Source organism: Phyllopteryx taeniolatus, chromosome 1, assembly GCF_024500385.1.
Source record: "Phyllopteryx taeniolatus isolate TA_2022b chromosome 1, UOR_Ptae_1.2, whole genome shotgun sequence".
Lineage (NCBI taxonomy): Eukaryota > Metazoa > Chordata > Actinopteri > Syngnathiformes > Syngnathidae > Phyllopteryx > Phyllopteryx taeniolatus.
Window position 1 is genome coordinate 50819904 of NC_084502.1, and position 16109 is coordinate 50836012.

The 16109-nt window shown below is 45.5% G+C and overlaps 1 protein-coding gene across 1 annotated transcript in view; it reads left to right on the top strand.

Annotated features, from left to right (window-relative positions):
• itpr3 (inositol 1,4,5-trisphosphate receptor, type 3) overlaps positions 1–16109 on the top strand; it is a 243398-nt gene that overhangs the window by 11651 nt on the left and 215638 nt on the right. The gene's annotated exons all lie outside the window — the stretch shown is intronic.

Sequence of the window (16109 nt, forward strand, 5' to 3'; positions counted from 1 at the left end):
TGTTGGCTCCTCCAGAGCAGACGACGTTCACACCATTCACTGCAAATTGAAGCCACCACTTGCTAATTTGGCAATAAATTTGAACTTTTCATCATTGATCCCAAATCGCTCCTCCCCTTCACTCAGGACTTAACGCTCTCCATTGATGGGCTCACACTCCCTCCCTCCCCACAGATCAGAAACCTTGTTTTCACTTTTGACCCCACACTCTCCACTCTCCTTCCAACCCCACATCTGTCAAATCACCAAAACAGCCTTCTTTCACCTCGCAACATTGCCGCTTTCATTCCACCCTCTCTAAATCTGCTGCTGAAACTAGGCCTGTCACAATAACAATTTTTTTAGACAATATATTTTCCTAATAACTATCATGATAAATTATGTTTTTTAAATGGCTCTGAAATCATGAAAAATAAGGCCACCCTTATTATTACTATTATTATTATTATTTAAAATATTTTAAATCAGTATTGTTGTAATTATTATTTATAATAATAACAATAATAATAATCAATCCATCCAAGCACTCACATTCACACCTATGGGCAATTTAGAGTCTTCAATGAACTTATCATGCATGTTTTTGAGATGTGAGAGGAAACCGGAGTACCCGGAGAAAACCCACGCAGGCACGGGGAGAACATGCAAACTCCACAGATGCGGGGCTGGGGATTGAACCCGCGTCCTCAGAACTGTGAGGCTGACCCTCTAACCAGTCGTCCACCGTGCCGCCTGCTTAATTTATGTTAAAATAAAAAAAATCTCTGCGGGGGCACCTTTTTCATGCCTTTGGTGTTTGCATGTCAGAGCACAAGTAATTAAAGTCTATAATGTTCCTATCAAAATTATTAGTGAAGGAACACCACGTCACATGCATGTTAGTCAATTGGTGTACGAAATTGCTGAGCCGACAGATTGAGGAAGGGTGAGCCTGGCCCCGTCCACCCACAAGGGGGGGCTAAACCAGCGAGCCCGTCCAGCAGGGGACCAAATCCAAGCCCAACCGAAGTGCCCAGACCAGTTCCAAGGGGCACGGGCACCGCAGAACCGCCTCCCCCACCCCGACCCAGCGGGCCCCACTGTCATCATTGCCCCCACCACCCCCGGAGAGCATGGGGGCCCAAGCCACCAACAGGGCCCAACGCAGGAGCCAGCCGGCATCGAAAAAAAAACAGTCATAGCCCGCCAAAGCGAGCCCATGATAAGTGCCCTTCGTGAGCAAGGACAAGCGAGGGCACCATGAGAATGGAGAGGGGGGCGGACCCTCATCTCTCCGCGGCCTAACAAGGGGAGGGGGGCGCTGGCCCCAGGAGTCAAGCCAAAATAAATGTGAAAACCCACCACCCACCCTATTACTATGGTTACCAGGTCCCCGACTGGCAACCATTATCCCTGTACCGTGATTGTTTGTGTTGGGGTGTAGTGCATTAAAATTGGAGAGACTGGTGGGGGTTTGGCGAGACAGTCACAGGGAAATAATGACCCGTAACTGTCACCCCCACCCAGGCCAACCAGGTCTCCAAAGGATGTGTGAATGTATGTGGTGTATTAAAAATCTGCAGGGAAAAGCATGGCGGGCCAGAGAGCAGGCTGGGGTGGGGTGGGGTGCGACCAGACCGAAAACCCGCACAGATGTGCCAGCACCCGGCCCGGGACCTGGCCCTTCATGCCTAGTGCCAGTCCCCCAGGGGACCCTGAATGAGATGTGAAAGGTCCCAAAGTGCGCAGTATGTACAGTGTGAATACTATAAATGTGCAGTGTGTGTGAAGTAAGAGGCTAGACTCCTGCGGGTCTGGCCCAGCCTGACTGGCTGGCAGACCACAGAGAAAAAGGGGGCACCCCCTCCATACCCAACAGCTTATCCCCCACCCACCCACCACCACCCAAAACCGACCATAGCCTAGTGACCATAACAGGGTCCAGAAGGCAGGCCTGTCCAAGGCAGGAGGCGCTGACATCCTACCATGAGCCCCAAGCCAGCCGGGGACCACACACAGCCCAAGAGAAAGCCAATAAGGGAGTATTGCCCTGGGGAGAGGGAAGAGCAGGACACAGGCCCGGGATGCAGAAGCACAGCCACCAAACCCCACCCGGAGACCAGGACGAGACCCCCGGAGTGGGGGCCAACGGGAACCTCCCCGGCTCCCAGGAACGCAGAGCAGCCCCAGGACTGACAGCCCCCAGGAGGGCAAAACAGACACAACTAAAAATGAAAACCCGAAATGATTAAAAATTAAACAAGCAATTAATTAATAGCTCCCTTCGGAAACGACCGTTAAATAATTTACTATTAACGTGAGGCAGTGTTTAAATCAAGTTGTGTTGTGTAGGGAACGTCTGCGAACGGAAGCTGGTGCTACTGCGTTAGCAATGCAGCACCTCTCGTTGGCACAGCTTGATGTAACTGGTTAAAAATACCAGGCATAAAGCTTTAAAACACAATCGCAGCGTCTGCGTTTCGAAAAATGAGTGAAAATTGAGGCTTTTAAATTAATAAGAGCACTTTTTCGTGATAAAGGCAGCTAGTTACCCGTGCTCTCGAGGGGTGGTCGGTTGATCGGTGACGTGTGGCGCAAGATTGCACGTCACTCGCAGCAGAACACTTGTGGGAGATCAGCGCACAATGAAAGCTTAAAACCAGCCGGAAAAAGCACTTGGCGGTGCTTGTAGGCAAGCTAAAGTTTATTATTTCTCCAGCAGCGATCAAGAGGGGACACACTGTCTCGATGCGTGATCGCTAACAGCTTCCTAGCAGCTGAGCAGCGGCCAGGCAGTTTACAGCTTCCGGTTTACCGGGAGCTGCGTAATGGCATGAGCGTCCGTGAGGGGGCACTCTAGGATAAACCGAAGCCTGTGGAGTGGTTCAAAACCACGAAGGGATGAACCAACGTGGTGACGTCACGGTGACGTCTCATCTTCCGTGAAGCGGAGACAGCGGATTACAAAGCCTTAAGTCAAAAATGACCAAATGGCGGTCTGCTTTGAGCGTTTCAACACAAAGCAAAGATGACGACCGTTACGGGCATCACGTGTTTTTTCAGACACAAAGAGCTAACACTTTAGCTCAGAGTTCGACTGACACAAAACAGGGATTCTTGGTGTACCACGCCCTTAAGGGTGGCCTGTCACTTCCCAAATCTCTTATTTACGCAGTGAAGCTTGGAATAAGATTTCGCAAAACCACAACGGGCATATGAGTAGTCTGGTTAGCTACTCAAGAAGCTATAAGACGGGGAAAAAAAAAGGGTATCGCACAAACTCCCAGAATTCGTGACCGATTTTGCGACCCTCAAAGGCCTTTTTAACAAGAATTTACGTCGAAACTCTTCCCACAGTTCAAAGTATGCAACGCACAAAACACGGATATCTAAATAACATTTATAATTGCCATAAATTCACTCCGGCGGCACGGTGGCCGACTGGTTAGAGCATCAGCCTCACAGTTCTGAGGACCCGGGTTCAATCCCTGCTCCCGCCTGTGTGGAGTTTGCATGTTCTCCCCGTGCCTGCGTGGGTTTTCTCCGGGCACTCCGGTTTCCTCCCACATCCCAAAAACATGCACGTTAATTGAAAACTCTAAATTGCCCGTAGGTGTGAATGTGTGTGCGAATGGTTGTTTGTTTGTATGTGCCCTGCGATTGGCTGGCAACCAGTTCAGGGTGTACCCCGCCTCCTGCCCGATGACAGCTGGGATAGGCTCCAGCACGCCCGCGACCCTAGTGAGGAGAAGCGGCTCAGAAAATGGATGGATGGATAAATTCACTCCAGTTTCACTAGAGGGTTAGAAGGTTTGTTTCCTTCACGCTCGTAAGTGCTCGGGAAACTGCGTTGCCATGGTAACGAAGTCACACACACACACACACACAGACAGGCTGCAACTACGAACTGCCTAGTTTTATTGCAAAATATCATTAATCTTGTGTGTTTGGGTTGGACGAAACTTGGTATCGCCTCACGCGGGCTTGACCACTATGTAGCGTAAATCGGCCTGCGCTACTTCCGGTTTAGCGTGATTTTAAGTTTCAGCGTTAAAATCGAATTATTTTATCTCGAAAATATCAGGACAAAGTGACGAAATCCTCTATGTCTCGTAATCTGAAGGTTGCTACAGGAATTAGATAAGAGTTCTCGATAATCAGAGGTCTTTTGTCGAACCCAAACACACATAAATGATATAGGTAGTGATTTTTTTATAGAAAATTTAATGAGATCTAACAGGGGTGTCTACAGGGGAATAATGCAGAGAAAAGCAAAACAAAGGACAGACATTGGCAAAGGAGACTGACTTGTGATGTGAGGGTGGAAATGAGCATGGGATGACAATATATAGAGCTGGGGGTTCCTGTCCTCGTTAATTTAAACCCAAATATGCACCAATCTATACTTTTAGTAGACTGCAAGTTGGACTTACGTGCGTGGAACACAATTTAGGCAGGCTGTTTAGCCAGTCCGATCCGCATGGGGATTTGGCGGAAAAAGGAGGAAGGAAAAAAGAAAAAAAACAAGAAAAAGAGTTCCAAGGCAGGGTGGCTGGAGCAAGGTGCGCTGCCCGCTTCCTTCCCAACGGAGTTTGCCCGTGAGCTGCCAAGGTACCCGCAAGGGTAGCTCGGGGCGCTGGCAGGGGAAAGATCCGATGTGTCATCCCCACCTCCCCCCTCTTTCTCAAGAATAGATTTTTGTCTTTCAAACAATTCAGCAGCTCGAAGAATTACCCCCAAAATACATACAATCATCATCAGCGACCATCCACCAATTTCTCTCAATCTAAAAGTTGAATCAAGTTTGGGACCCCCACCAACATGGCGCTTCAACACGTCCCTAATGAAGGACCCGGATTTTGATTCTTTCGTGAGGAAGGAATGGGTTGAATGTCTTTTTGAAATTCAACGACTTCCCAACCATATCCCCATTTCTGTTGTGGGAAACCGGGAAAGCTGTATTGAGAGGTCGAATCATAACATACTCTTCGTATTAAAAAAAAACAAAAACAAAAATTGGAAAATGGAATTGAGGAAAAAATTAAACACCTCACAGAAGAATATGCAATTAATCCAACAGATACGCTTAGAAACTAACTTCAAAAGGCAAAACATCAATTAGACGTTATCCAAAAGAACAGATTTTATACAACATGTTAAGATACACTAACTTTGAGTACAGTAATATATCAGGAAAATTCCTTGCAAACCAACTTCAGCGCAATAAAGAAAAGTCATCAATTACAGCCATTCAAGATTCAAACGGGCAACCGTACACAGTCACCGCAAGAAATAAATAAAAATGTTTACAATTATTACAGGAGCTTACACGCATCTTCGAACAACCCAGACCAAAAAGAAATTGAAACTTTTATCCATACATCCATCCATTTTCTGAGCCACTTCACCTCACTAGGGTCGCGGGCGTGCTGGAGCCTAACCCAGCTATCATCGGGCAGGAGGCGGGGTACACCCTGAACTGGTTGCCAGCCAATCACAGGGCACATACAAACAAACAACCATTCATACCTACGGACAATTTAGAGTTGTCAATTAACCTACCAAGCATGTTTTTGGGATGTGGGAGGAAACCGGAGTGCCTGGAGAGAAAACCCACGCAGGCACGCGGAGAATATGCAAACTCCACACAGGCGGGGCCGGTATTTGAACCCGGTCCTCAGAACTGTGAAGCAGACGCTCTAACCAGTCGCTCACCGTGCTGCCCTGAAACTTTTATTAAGGATCGAAACATTCCTAAATTAAATACACAAATTAAAGACAGCCTTGATGTTCGTTTAACCATCACAGAATTACATCACGCGTTAAAAAATATGCAATCGGGACGAGCGCCTGGCCCGGACGGAATCCCCGTTGAATTCATTAAACATTTCTGGCCAATACTAGCGCCTCTATTTCTCAGTCAAGGAGATAAACGATAAAGGTCCAATTAGTAGCCATGTGAACACAGTTTCAATTAAGTTATTACTAAATTCAGTTAAAGTCCCCACTCTCCCAGCTAACTATCAGCCGTTATCACTGATTAATGTAGATATCAAGATTATCTCGAAAGCCCTTGCAGCGAGATTTGAAAAGGTACTCCCGTCGATAATCCACTTTGACCATACAGGATCCATTAAAGGTAGAAGTTCCACAAATAAGGTCAGACGTCTGTTAAATTTAATAAGCATGTCACAGCATAAAAATCTAAACGCAATCATCATGTCACTTGGCGCAGAGAAAGCTTTTGATAAAATTAACTGGGTTTTCCAGTTTGCAGTACTTTGCAAATTTTGCTTCGGAGATTCATTTATACATGGGATAGCAACATTATACAATTCGCCGAAAGCGACAGTCACCACAAATGGGATTACTTCAAAGTTTTACATTACAAAGAGGAACCAGACAAGGATGTCCACTCTCACCAATGCTATTTGCAATATTCTTCGAACCTCTTGCTGCTGCTATACGTCAAAATGCTAATATTAAAGGTATCTGCTCACTTGTGACAGAACACAAAATCAATCTATATGCTGATGATATTCTTCTTTACTTACACGGACCCAAGTATTCTCTTCAAGCAGTCTTCAACCTCATTAAAACATTTTCACAAATATCATACTACTCTATCAACTTCACAAAATCAACAATACTCCCAATAACAGCAAACTCATGGACTCCTGCAGATCAAATCCCAGATTACCCTATTCCTATAGGAAACATTTAGGTATTAATATTTCGTCAAACTTCACAGCTAACCAATCTAAATTACACACCACTTTTGGGAAAAAAATCTCATCTGATTTAAGACACTGGAATAACTTGCCTATGTCACTACTGGGAAGAATAGCTACAATAAAAATGATAACCTTAGCTCAAATAAATTATTTATTTTCAATGATTCAATTTAAGATCACATTTAAATTGTTTCAAACATTAGATTCTGGTGTGATAATTTTTTATTAAAAAAATAAGAAAAATAGAATTAGTCATTCCACTCTTCAGAAAAGTAAACAAACAAGCTATTAACATCAATCGGTAGCTAAATCTCATCATAGAATATATTCTATAAAAATATCAGCAGAACGAAAAAATCAATTACATATATACTTGGATAGCTGGTCACCTTTCATCAACATGCTACATCTCGACTTTTGATTCCTTTGCCTGGGTAGGGTGACTAAGTGTGAAAGTAAACTTTTTAATTTTGTATTCTTTGTTGTCGAGGTTGTTGTTGTTGTTTTATTATTATTCTATTTATTTATTTTTATGTTCCCACACATTTTAAATCAGTTTGCATGGTGAGAGGACACATGCATGGAGTGGGGATCTTCTTCTATTGTCCCTGTGTTTGCGGTTCCGGCGTCTGTGGGGGCTTCAATCCTTCCCGATCTCGGGGGTTGGGTGGAACCACTGGGGTGACCTCCCGGGGAGTGTTGGTGGTGTGATGTTGACCCGCCCATGTTCCGTGGGTGCTGGAGCGGTCCCAGCTGGCGCCCACCTGGGTCCCCCGCTCTGGCTGCTGGTGGGGGAGGTGGGGCCCCTCTGTCGCTCCTCGGGCTTGCTTCCTCCTCTTCTCTCCGTTCCTGCCGTCCCGCTGCGGTCGAATCTTCCTCTTGCTGTGGGGGAGCCGGGTGGTCCCCTGCGGGCTGTGGGGCCTGCTGCGGGTTTTTTGTCCCTGCCTGGTTGGAGGCACACTCCCACACTCGGGGGGACGGGTAGTGGTTGCTGGCGGGAATATGGGGGGGTGGGGTCCCGGGGTCGGTGCTGCGGGTCTGCGGGGGGCAGCCCTCTTCGTTGGTGGTTGTCCGGCCTGATGGGACCGACCTGCAGAAGCCATATGCCTCTTAATCACTCACTTAGCACACGCTCACACCACTCTCTGTATATATTTTTCTCACTCATCACATCTGGTCACATATCTATATCAAAGGGTTTCTGGGGGACTGGTATGGGGTCGGGAGGGTGTGGGTGTCGGAAGGGTGTGGGTGTCAGGCTGGGTTGCAGCATGTCTGTGCTGTTTCCCGGTCCATGCGCTCTGCCCCTCTGCCCTGCCTGCCCCCCTGGATTTTAAAGGCATCACACACACTCATCCCCACATTTTAATGCACCACATACACCCATCTCTGGGGGACCGTGTGTCATGGGTGGGAGACGGGGGTACGGAAGGTGGGGTTGGCTGTTAGGCAGCAGTGCCTGGCAGCCCTGCCCCCCCATCCCCTCGGCTCACTGGCCTCTCCAGATTTTAATGCACCACACCACTCGTGGGGGCACTGATACACGGGGTAGGTCCAATGACTGCCAGTCGTGGACCTGGCAGTCATAGTAACAGGGGGGTGGTGGGTTCTCACTTAGCTGCATGGCGGTGCTCCTGAGGCCGGGCCCCCCCGGGCTGGATGACTCCTTGGTGTTGGGGCTCCCTTCTCATGGCCCGCAGCTTCTCCCTGGGCCCCCCCCACTCTTATCGTTCCCTTGTCGTGTGCCCCTATCCACCCTCCTTTCCAACAAACAAGGGACACTCTCCTGCCCTCGGGCCCTTGGACTGGCTTCATCGCGGGCCCTTCAGGTTGCAGGGGGGGGGCTCTCCTGGCTCTCCTGGGGGTCGGGGCGGGGCGCGTGGGGCGGTGGATTGGCTGGGGGGCTGGTATTGGGCCGATCCTGCCCCTCGATTGATTGGGTTGGGTTCTCAGCCTCCGCGGTGCAGACACGGCAATTACAGGACACTTGTATGTGTCTGCAGGCACACACCCCTGGGACTCTTTCACTGGGTGTGGGGCCACTCACTTATTGCGACAAATATCTAATGAATATGCAAATTGCTTGAGTATCCCCTCACTCATACTCTCGTCCTATAGACTTTTTATAATTTACATCGTCAATCCCACCACACACCGGGTTCACGACCCTTGTCCTGCATGCTTCTTCTCCTGTCCTTGTCCAATTCTAGCTTGTCCTGTCCTGCCCTCACAAGGTGTAGCACTACAGCCTCATGCAACACTCATATTTAATGTTTCATTTTTGTAGATTATGTAATGACTTACTTTTCTCATCCTGTTTGCAATTGGTGCATTGTCTTTTGTCTTTGTTTCTCTCTCCCCTCTAGAAACTTTGTTCTGTTCGACTCTGATTCTCAATAAACCTTAATTATAATACTAAGAAACCACAGCGGAAGCTTAAAAACTCCACTGTGACAGTAAAACTGTTCCGGCATAAAAGGGATACAGATCTTCCATTCTGCTTGACCTAACAGCCGAACAATAAAAACAAATGAATAAATAAAAAGCATTATCAAGTTGGTTCCTAAGTAGGTTTGTCGGATTCATTGCGTAGTCTTCTGTGAGTTGTTTGATTTTCATCTCCAATTTGCTTTCGATTTTTTTTTCTTGTTTTTTCTCGTAGGGAGAGTATGAAATGATTTTGCCTCTAATTACAGCTTTCCCTGTTTCCCAAAGTAAGGATGGCGATATAGTTGTGGAATCATTCATATCCAGAAAATCTTTCCATTCCTTTCTTCCAAATATATTGAGATCTTTCAGTAGAGAAGTATGAAAGCGCCAGGTTGGCGAAGGTATCATGTTTGATTCAAGTTTGAGGCAGAGAGAAATTGGAGCATGATTGCTGATCATTATTGGATCTAGACTTTACGCCAATCTGATCGGTGTTATCGGTATCGGCCGATAAATAGCATTTTATGCTGATCGGCTTTCATGTCATAATTCACCGATCCGATCAATGAGGTCATCGATCGGCTCCGCACAAGACATTTAACTCCGCGTCTTCGTCGCGTATGAAACCAAAAGCTAGTTTATTTTTAGCCTCTGGCAGCCAATAAAGTTTTTTCAATCTTGTCGGTGAAAAAACACGGCGTCGGTGTGGGACTATTTTGCGGTGTCTCAGACGAACAACACGTACGTTATTTGCAGTCTGTGCACAACTGCAGTACGTCGTGGGGAACGTCATCTAAATGCTTCAGCACAACAAATTTGATCGAGCGCCTGAAGAATGTACACAAGGAGGAGCATGCCGCGTTCAAGCAACGCAGTGTGAAAAAAAAAAAGAAAAAAAGGAAAAGCCAAACGGATGCAAACACTCGACAACACCCGTCCATATTGCTGGGACAGTGAGAAAGTTAGAGTAAGCATGTCATTAACAGTATTTATTAAAGTAATTTAATTACAGTAAGTTAGCACCCATTATTTCTGTCAGTTGTAATGTTGATCTGACCTAAACTTATGTCAGTGGCCAATCCTTGATTGCCCCCTAGAGGTCATTGGTGTTTTAACTTTTGTCTAAAATGCTAGAGAATAATTTTGAGCTGGAATGGGCTCCAGCACGCCTGCGACCCTTGTGAGGATAAGCTGTACAGAAGATGGATGGATACAGTATACAGTACACAAGTATAGTAGACACGTTAGCTCAAGCATCCGCAATCCATTCACAAATTGTCGTGTAACTCGCTGTTGGATTTATCTTACCCAACATTATAGAAAATAGACACAAAAGGAATGAAGACGCTGGTTTCTTTTTCTCATGAGGAGGGCGTATGGGAGATTGTTCAGATCACAGCCTCTCAACACGCTCTAAACAATCCCCCCCCTCGCTCCTGCATTTATTTGAAAATAGGAGGGTTTTTCCCAGACATAATGTTCTAAACAATAAGACACAACACAAAACATTGGACCAACACCTGTCACGTCCCCGACCACATCCGATCACGTCCTTGGTCCAGGCGCCCTTCCATCGTATGATGCTGAGTCTTCTTTTTGAAGGCGAGACATCTAAAATCGTCCATAATACTAATGCAAGCTAAGCAAATAAATGATAACTTCTAGAATATATTTAACACTCGCCCGGCGCTGCCTCCTAGTCTTAGTAAAGCTGTGTTCGCCATCTTTCATCCATCGCTCCCACGCCGCTCCCAACTTCACTTTGAACGCCCTGTTTACACCGATGTCCAGCAGTTGGATTTCCTTCGTCAAGCCTCCTGGAATGATGGCAAGATCCGAGTTATTGCACTCAGTCAAATGGTGACTGTAGAGATGCTTCTCCCTAGCTAAGATGGCTGTTTAGATGTATTTAACGTGTTATATATGAGTTCAGCATAGCAAAAACATGGAAATGAAAGACAAGGGAATATATTTCATGAGTTATGCATACAAGCAAAAGTAGCATGCAAATACGTATGTGTACGGTGGGGGCAGGGATGGGGGAATGAGCATTCGGTAAGTAGGGGATGGGGGAGTGCCATAAAGAAGGGAAAAGGAAGTACCGTAGAGCAATGATTCCTTCCCAACGAGTGTGCCGTGGCACATTAGTGTGCCGGGAGCGATTTTCAGGTGTGCCGTGGGAAATGATCAATTTTTACTTAATTGCTCAAAAACTTATTTACAATAAATAATGTATCTTTGTTTATCTATTTATGCCAGTGAGGCATAGTGACAGACATAACAAATAAATGCTCTTCTATTAGATGGCAGGAAGTACATACAGTAATTAATGTATCCACTTTTTGTGACATTTTTGTTTGTTGGTGTGCCATAAGATTTTTCAAATGTAAAATATGTGCCTTGGCTCCATAAAGGTTGGAAATCACTGCTGTAGAGAAAGAGAAGTAAAAAGAAAACAAGGGCAATGTCCCATGTCAGTGAGCAGAGGATGCAATAGGATGTTCGCAATTCCCTTTTTTTTTCTTCCCCAAAACAAATTACTCCATGGGTTTTCTACACTACATACCAAATATTAGAGCAAACTTGAAAGGAATACTCAACTATTAGAAGAGTCAAGGGGTGACTTTGGAATCACGAAACAATTGACCGTCTCCATATAGTTTGTCCACAACCAGTGAGGCGCGTTTTTCTTGTTGCCGGTAATTCTTCATTAGACGGTAAAAGACGCTCGTTGATTTTGCATGGAAACTGGTCATTCAGCCCAAGCTGTGTACCCTTAAGCTCCCATCCTTTTGATTTTACAAAGATTTTCTGCTGGTAATGTTCGTTGGAGAGGATTGGACGGGAATGAATCCCTCCTCGTCTGTGTACTCAGTGAAAGGTGATGTTAGCGAATGTCTCCTTCGGGATTTTCAGAATTTTTGGGTTTTTTACTTGAGCCTCTGGATTATCAATTGTACTCTCGGAAATGCCGGAAAAGATGAGGTTATCCCGCATGCTTCTTGACTGTAGGTCCAGCATTGCTTCTTTGAATTTTGTTTTTTTTCTTGAGAACGTCTACCTCAGTTGTCATCACTTTCATGGCTGAATAAAGTTCGGCATTGTATTCCTTAAACTCTTTGACTTGCTGGTGCGTGAACTCCAAGATAATTTTGAGCTCCTTAATCTCGTGGTGTAACAGATCGAGAAGTGATAGCTTCTTCTCAATGGAGGAGAGGACTTGAATATGGCTGTCGGGCGAGCTGGGTTGCAGATCTTCAGTGCCAGTGGAGAAGTTAGCCTTTCGTCTTTTCAGCAGGTTGCTGCGGTCGTCATCAGAATCTTTTTTTGCCATATATGTCAAGAACACACAAGGAATTTGTCTGTGGAAGTTGGAGCTGCTCTAGTACGACAACAGACAGTCAATTGACAGAGAATACTTTTGAGACAGAAAGACATAAAAAAACTGTCACTGAGCAATAAAGGATTCCCAGTAATGTGGTAATGCCGGTACAATTTTGTATTATATATTTTTTGACAATTCTGCAAAAAGAGGCAGAGTCCTCTAGCAGAGCAGTTCGAAATGAATAAGAGAACAATAGTCCGGTGCAATGACCGTTGTGCAAAGGGCGCAGAGACTAAAATAAATTGATGAAGTTAAAAATGACTAGTAGTGCGATAATCTGGGAAATTGTAAATTGTGCAAATTGTGCAGATGCTACTCAAGCTCATGAGCGGCCAGTATTGGTCAACAACAGATATGCAAATAGTGCAGAGTGGCGAGACTACTACAGTGAGTGCACGATTAATGTATAATTGGCCCAACAGAGATGTGACAACATTCGAAGCCTCCTATTCGTGGATGGTCAACGAAGGAGAGGGAGTCAGTGGTGCGATGGCGGTAATGCGGCTGGGTCGGTGTGGGGTGTGAAAGTGTCCTTTTCAAATAGGCAGTAGAAGGTCTTCAAGTCGTCGGCTAGTCTTTTATTATTCTCAGCTTGGGGGGCTGGTTGGTTGTAATAGGTTAGCGATTGTAATGCATGCCAGACTGATTTAGAGTCGTTAGCGGTAAACTGTTTTTCTAACTTAACTGCATAATGTGTCTTTGCCATTTTAATTTCTTTAGCCAGCTGGTTTCTAGCGCAATTATACAGGACTCTATCCCCACTTCGATATACGTTCTCTTTAGTCTGGCGAAGTTGCTTAAGTTTGGGAGTGAACCACGGCTTCTTGTTATTGAACGTGAGAAATGACTTTGTTGGTACACACACCTCTTCTCAGAAACTGATAAAGGATGTCACAGTGTCTGTGTATACATCGACGCTGCCAGCTGAATTTTCACAGGCACTCCAGTCTGTGCAGTCTAAACAGCTTTGAAGTTCTATATTTGCTTCGTTGGTCCAGTTTTTCACTGTTTTCACCGTAGGCTTCGCGCATTTAAGTTTTTGCCTGTATGTTGGTATTACGTGAATTAAGCAGTGATCAGACGAGCCCAGAGCTGCACGAGATATAGCACGGCATGCGTTATTTAGCGTAGCATAGCAGTGGTCTAAAATGTTATTTTCCCTGGGAGGACAGTCGTTGTGCTGCTTGTATTTAGGAGTTCGTGGTTGAGTTTAGTTTTGTTAAAGTCGCCTAGAATAATGAGGGGTGAGTCTGGGTGTTTTTTTTCAATTTCGTTTACTTGTTACGCGAGCGTTAGCAGTGCGGCATTTGTGTTAGCTTGAAGAGGAATGTAAACACCGTCGAGAATGAAAGATGCGAACTCACGCGGTGAGGAGAATGGGTTACATTTCAAAAACAGCGACACCAAATCAGGGCTGCAGTGTGTGCTGAGCATACAGAACATATATGAACATATAGAACATATCCCGCCACCTTTTGTTTTCCCCGATAACTCCGTGACGTGGTCTGCTTGGTGAAGTTACGGCGCCATCGGGGACGCATTCACAAAGCCATGTCTCCGTAAAGCACAGAGCGACGGAATGTCCAAAGTCTTTACTGGTCTTTGTCAGAAGATGAAGCTCGTCCATTTTGTTGGGTAGGGAGCGTATATTTTGCAGGTGGATCGATGGGAGCGACAATCTATATCCTCTCTTGCGGAGCTTCACTTGGAGGCCAGCACGCTTGCCCCTCCGTTGTCTTCGCCTCCATGTGCCGTAGACTGTAGCTGCCCCACCGGTGAGTAACTCGAAGAAAAAAACTGAGTGGATTTGCGAAAGTTGGTGAAAGAAAGTCCGGGGTCGACTCCCTAATGTTAAGCAAGTCTTCCCTAAGTGAGTCGCGTAATGTCTCCAAAGACAAACGAAAAGCACAAAAACATAGACAATACTAGAGAGTACGTAACCGAGGCGTCCACATGGGTAGGCGCCATCTTGTAAGATCACGGTGGGATCCACTAGCTTGCATGACGAAGCGATCGAAAGGTCTGTCGATGAAATCTTTGAGTGGCTCCACAATGGTATCTTGATGTCAGCAGGGATTGGAAAAAAGTAATCAATAATAATCAGCCCTGCCATAACAAAAAAGTGGATGAGGAGGAAATTAAGTCTCGAGTTTGCTAATCTGGTTTTGCAGCGTAGCCGGCAAAATTTTGTCTGGGAAATGTCGCTGTCTCTCGCTGTGTCAGAGCATGTCTCTGTCAGTAACCGCCTTCAGATTACATCGTCTGCACAAAATGTAATCCACCTGCGTGCTTCTACCTCCGCTGTTGTAGGTAATCCTATGTTCCTGCCTCTTCTGGAAGAAAGTGTTCACTTTTGCCATTTCCATCCTTTTTGCAAAGTCTACCACGATCTGTCCTTCAAGTTTCTTTCCTGGATTCCAAACTTACCCATCACTTCTTAATCACCCCTGTTTCCTTCACCAACATGTCCATTACAATCTGCACCAATTACGACGCTCTGTCTGGGATGCTCAGAACTACTTCGTATCGCGCCTTTATCTTTCACCTCTAGGTCACATGGGCGGTTCTTGGGTGGGGGGGGGGGGGGGGGGGGGGGGGGGGGGTCCTAAGGGGCATAGCCACTAATCACATTATAAATAACACTCAATTTCAAGTTTCAGCGTCATCACTCGATCTGATACTGTTTTCACCTCCCAGACATTCTTAGGTAACTCTTCCTTTAAAATAACCCATTTCTCCATTCAACTCCATTTCTCTTCCTTCCCATCTACACCAAGGTAAAATAATTTTAACCCTGCCCCTAAACTTCTAGCCTTGCTGTCTTTCCACCTGCTCTCCTGGACACACAATGTATCAGCCTTTCTCCTAATCATTATGTCAACCAACTCGCGATATTTTCCTGTCATAGTCCCAACATTCAAAGTCCCCATATTTAGTTCTAGGTTCTGTTTGAAGGATAGAAATACAACCCCAATTCCAACAAAGTTGGGACGATGTGTTAAACATAAATAAAAACAGAATACAATTATTTGCAAATCATGTTCAACCTATATTCAATTGAATACACTACAAAGACAAGATATGTAATGTTCAAACTGATAAACTTTATTGTTTTTAGCAAATAATCATTAACTTGGAATTTTATGGCTGCAACACGTTCCAAAAAAGCTGGTACAGGTGGAAAAACAGACTGAGAAAGTTGAGGACTGCTCATGAAAGACCTGTTTGGAACATCCCACAGGTGAACAGGCTAATTGGGAACAGGTGGGTGCCATGATTGGGTATAAAAGGAGCTTCCCTGAATTGCTTAGTCATTCACAAGCAAAGCTGGGGCGAGGTTCACCCCTTTGTTAATAAGTGCGTGAGAAAATAGACGAACAGTTTAAGGACAATGTTCCGCAATGTACAATTGCAAGGAATTTAGGGATTTCATCATCTACGGTCCATAATATCATCAAATGGTTCATATAATCTGGAGAAATCACTGCATGTAAGCGGCAAGGCCGAAAACCAACATTGAAAGCCTGTGACCTTCGATCCCTCAGGCGGCACTGCATCAAAAACCAACATCAATGTGTAAA